Source organism: Diadema setosum, chromosome 13, assembly GCF_964275005.1.
Source record: "Diadema setosum chromosome 13, eeDiaSeto1, whole genome shotgun sequence".
Taxonomy (NCBI): domain Eukaryota; kingdom Metazoa; phylum Echinodermata; class Echinoidea; order Diadematoida; family Diadematidae; genus Diadema; species Diadema setosum.
In genome coordinates this window covers 37073411-37079152 of record NC_092697.1, presented here as the reverse complement: position 1 = coordinate 37079152, position 5742 = coordinate 37073411, and positions in this window count along the sequence as shown.

Genomic DNA, 5742 nt, shown 5'->3' with positions numbered 1-5742 from the left:
TAAAATATCAAAATTTTAAAGCTCCCTCGCTCCGTTCGCTCGCATTCAACCATAATGCCATTCTCCTGATGTTGCTGCCAGTGACTGACAGCAGTTTTCGGCCGGTGCGCCCCCCTCAATTTCCAAAGCGAAAAATATAGCTACGAACGGCAGTTTTGGGACTGTAAAATGTGAAAATTTTGAAGCTCGCTCGCATTCAATCATTATGCCATTCTCCTGATGTTGCTGCCAGTGATTGACAGCAGTTGCGCCCGGTGCGCCCCCCTTAATTTCCAAAGCGAAAAATATAGCTACGAACGGTAGTTTTGGGACTGTAAAATGTGAAAATTTTGAAGCTCGCTCGCTTCGCTCGGTCGCATTTAATCATTATGCCATTCTCGTGATGTTGCTGCCAGTAATTGCCAGCAGTTTTCGCCCCCGTGCGCTCCCCTTTATTTCCAAAGTGAAATAATACCGCAACAAACGGCAGTCTTTCGACTGTAAAAATTAAATGTCAGAATTTTCAAGCTCGCTCGCTCCGCTCGCTCGCATTTAATCGCTGTGCCATTCTCCAGGGTCCCATTGCATAAAACTTTTTAGCAACCTTAAAAAATTCAGGTTGGGATTTGCCCAACCTAAATTTTTTAAGGTTGCTAACCTAAGAATGTAAAATCCGTTGCATAAAAACTCTGGTTGGGAGCTTCCAACCGGAATTTTGTGATTTCAACCGGAAAAAAATCCGGTTGGAGTTTTATGCAACGGGCCCCTGATGTTGCTGCCAGTGATTGACAGCAGTTGCGCCCGGTGCGGTCCCCCTTAATTTCCAAAGCGAAAAATATAACTACGAACGGTAGTTTTTGGACTCATAAAATGTCAGAATTTTCAAGCTCGCTCGCTCCGCTCGCTCGCATTCAATCGCTATATGCCATTCTCCTGATGTTGCTGCCAGTGATTGACAGCAGTTGCGCCCGGTGCGGTCCCCCTTAATTTCCAAAGCGAAAAATATAACTACGAACGGTAGTTTTTGGACTGTAAAATGTGAAAATTTTGAATCTCGCTCGCTTCGCTCGCTCGCATTTAATCATTATGCCATTCTCCTGATGTTGCTGCCAGTAATTGCCAGCAGTTTTCGCCCGGTGCGCCCCCTTTATTTCCCAAGCGAAAAAATACAACCACAAAGGACAGTAATAGGGGGACTGTAAAATATCAAAATTTTCAAGCTCACTCGCTTCGCTCGCTCGCATTCATTTTATTCGTTATGCTATTCTCCTGATGTTGCTGCCAGTAATTGCCGGCAGTTTTGCCCGGTGTGTCCCCCTTAATTTCCAAAGCGAAAAAATACAGCCACAAACGGCAGTCTTTGGACTGTAAAATGTCAAAACTTTCAAGCTCGCTCGCTCCGCTCGCTCGCATTTGACCGCTATGCCATTCTCCTGATGTTGCTGCCAGTGATTGACAGCAGTTGCGCCCTGCGCGGCCCCCCTCAATTTCCAAAGCGAAAAATATAGCTACGAACGGCAGTTTTGGGACTGTAAAATGTGAAAATTTTGAAGCTCGCTCGCATTCAATCATTATGCCATTCTCCTGATGTTGCTGCCAGTGATTGACAGCAGTTGCGCCCGGTGCGCCCCCCTAAATTTCCAAAGCGAAAAATATAGCTACAAACGGTAGTTTTGGGACTGTAAAATGTGAAAATTTTGAAGCTCGCTCGCTTCGCTCGCTCGCATTTAATCATTATGCCATTCTCCTGATGTTGCTGCCAGTAATTGCCAGCAGTTTTCGCCCCGTGCGCTCCCCTTTATTTCCAAAGTGAAATAATACAGCCACAAACGGCAGTCTTTGGACTGTAAAATGTCAAAATTTTCAAGCTCGCTCGCTCCGCTCGCTCGCATTTAACCGCTATGCCATTCTCCTGATGATTATTTAGTAGGCCTTCACAGTGATGTCGCACAGGCGGAGCTAGAGCTGAAATACCACGATTTAGTCTTTCAATAATATATTGTGAATATTTCATTTTCTTATTTTTCTTTTAAGAAAAGAAAAGAAAATTTTCACCAAAAGTGTGCACCAGATCGCTGAATTTCAGGTCTGAAAATGCAAAATCTTCCTCGTGTGGGAGAGGGATACCCCACCCCCCTACACACCCTCCCCCCGTTCGGTCGCTCCGCTCCCTCTCACAGATATTTAAAAAACAAAAAAATGTCTTCATACTTTTAAGGTCTGATTTTCCGCCGAAAGTCATCTGACAAGCAAAAAAAAAAAAGCAACAAGAACAAAAAGTCTTCATATTTTTGCTGCCACTTTCCTCCCACTTTATATTTCATGCAAAAGAGTGGGACATCCGGTCCCTGTAAAGTGTGTGTGTGTGGGGGGGGGGGGCACCAAGCTTCTCCCCCCCCCCCCCCGGTCCGGTTATGGGCTTGTCACTCGTGGTGATGGTGACCATCCCCCCCCCCCCCCACTCCTCAGTACGGATTTACGCCGTTGATTCCGTGGACCTAATACACCTATAGAATAACAGAATTGAATGTTTCATCGAAAGTGTGCACCAAATCTGTCACTTTACTTAATACCAAAAAAAAATGCAAACGTTCCATCGTGGGGGAGGGGATATTTTCGGAATAAGAGCCATTAACATTTCACCGGGAAAAAAAAAAACAATCTGTTTAAATTACTATTTTTGGGAGGGGGCTGCAAAAAATTCAACTACAGGTGTATTGCACCAAGTGGCACCAGATCGCTGAATTTCAGGTCTGAAAATACAAAATCATCTTCGTATAGGAGGAGAAATGTCCCTTATGTAAACCCTCGTTTGCATGATTTTTTTTTTTCTGTTTGATTGCTTAACAGACAGCGTTCATGATATTCAGTGTAAGAATCAATAGGCCTACAAGAAATTCATTTGATTTACACCATTTTAAGGCAAATTGTTTGATAATGATTTACATGTACTTTATACCTTAGTGGGACTGTTTCAAGTCGATGAAACACGCAAAATCCTGCATCAAGTTAAACCATTTATAACAACAAAATGCAAAAAGTTCTCACCGTAAGAGGAGGACCACCCCATCCACACCCTAAGCCCTCGCTCGCTCTGCTTGCTCGGGCTCTGTGGCGTTCACGACATCAGTGTAGAATTAATACAAGAAGTTTATTTAAATGATACCATTCTATAGGCAAATTGTTCATTAACAATTTACATCAAAATGTACTGCTACCTTAAACAAGTGGGACTGTTACAAGTCGATAAAACACGCAAAAACCTGCATCAAATTGCACCATTTACATTAACATCAACATCTGTCCCTCGCTCACTCCGCTCGCTCTTGTTTCGTCGCGTTCATGATATTCAGTGTAAGTATAAAAACAGGAAGTTTATTGGGATGATATTATCTTATAGGCAAATTGTTCAGTAATAATCGACATCAAAATAAACTGTTACCTTAAACAAGTGGGACTGTTTCAAGTCGATAAAACGAGCAAAAACATGCATCAAATTGCACCATTTACAACATCAATATGCAAAACCCGGTCTCACCGTGAGAGGGGACGCACCCTCTCCCTTGCTCGCTCCGCTCTTACTTGGTCGCGTTCATGATATTCAGTGTAAATATTAAAGCAGGAAGTTTATTGAGGATGATACTATTTTATAGGCAAATTGTTCAATATTATATAAATAATAATAATGATATAATAATAATAATAATAATAATAATAGTAATAATAATAATAATAATGATAATAATAATAATAATAATAATAATATTAATAATACAATAATAATATAATACTGTAATGATAATAATATAATGATATAGTATAATAATAATCGACATCAAAATAAACTGCTACCCTAAACAAGTGGGACTGTCTCAAGTCTTACTTGAGCCTTACTACTTACTTGAACCTTAAAGTCTGGGGATTGAGAGCTTCCTGAATTCCAAATATCTGTCCAATTAATCTCGTTACATTATTAGTGACGCACCCCCCCCCCTTGAAAAAAAGCTGGTGACGCCCCTGATAATAGTCGTGTTGGCCTACTCACTTTTTTGTTCCTTCTCCTCTTCTTCTTCTTCATCTTTTTCTTGGTTCAGTCAGTACAACATTCCTACACGCAGTGGTGGATCCAGGGGGAGCGCACCAGGCGTGCCTCTCTATTTTTTATTTTTTTGTATTTTTTTGTATTTTTTTATATTATTATTTTTTGGGGGTGGGGGTAAAACAAACGAAATAAACAGAACAAATATGTTAAGGCGCGCCTTCCTTACGGAAATCTCCGATCCGCCCCTGCAACCGTCACTTACTTCATTTATACCGATTAATGAAGTTCGGAATAACGAAAATCACTACTATTTTCGAATAGACATGAAACGGATGATGATGATGATGATGATCCACAGCATTTGTATATGGCGCCATATATCTGTCATAGAAACATTACAATATTACAATATAAAACACAAAGGAATACGATTTAATAGGGTCTAGCCACTCCCTCCCCCTCCCAAACACATACATTTTTTTTTTTTAAACCTCGGAAGTGGCAACATTTTGTTTTGTTTTCTTTTGTTGTAATGTTTGTTGTGCTGTGTCATTCATTCCACATTTAATCCACATTTCGTTATCACGTAAACGGTCACCGTTTCTCTCGCTTTTCTCAAGTTTGTCAATGGCGCACGCGGAAATGGCTAGGCTTCGTTGTAACGAAATTTCGCTATAACCGTGAACGTTATAAACGAGTATTTCCCCACGGACTTATTATTCTGGGGATCCAAATTTTTATTTCATTCAATAAAAAAAAAAAAAAAAATGAAATGAAATCGGTAAATATGAAACACCGGGCTGGTGTTAATTGTCCCGTGCCCATTTGACCCCCCCCCCCCCCCCCAAAAAAAAAGTCTACCCCTCGCCCTGGTTGATGATACAACCCCACCCACAGAGAGAGTGTTCTGTGCCCCCACCCCTCTCCCCTTCGACCTTTTCTTCCCCCTCCCCCCTCTTCCCCCCCCCCTTCCCCCCCCCTCCACAGATATAGTTCTGTGCCCCCCTCCCCCCCCCCCCCCTTATACACGCTGAACGCTGTCCTGTCGGGTCACCTGATACATTTTGTTGTCAGCTGACATGACATTTGATGTTCTGTATTGACAATTGTGTGATCAAAGAGCATTCACCACTTCACATCGTTATCGATGAGAAATTGCGTTATTGTGTGTCGATCCGAAAGAAGATTAATCGTCTTAGCTCACCTAGTTTATCTGGAAAGAATCGGAGAACTCAAGAACATACAGAACCCGGACTTTACCTCCTCCTCCAAACAACTGAGATCGAGTAGCCGACGTTTTTTCCGAGTCGCGTCATCGGCATCAACACTCAGGACCTAACCCCGCGGGGCGCTCTCCTACACACCACACAGATCTACCGCCGCGCCGTAGACCTACCGCCGTACCGGTATGCGGTAATCCATATATACCAATGGTCGCATCTACCATTCACCACCGTGCAGACGAAACCAGGCCACAAAACAGAACTTAACTCTCCAAAGCTGGCTGTGACTTTTTGAGCTGAGGCGAACCTGTACATGGTGTTTCTATGACGTCGTATGATCACAGATATTTCTACTGAAATTTTTAATTATAGACAGGCCTATACTTAGTAAACCAAGGTCAAGGACTCAGGAGGTACTGCCTACTGGTAAAACTTTCGTCTAGCACAGAGTAGCAGCCCTCGGCTTCCGTTACATTCCTACAATCCTAGCTTGGCATA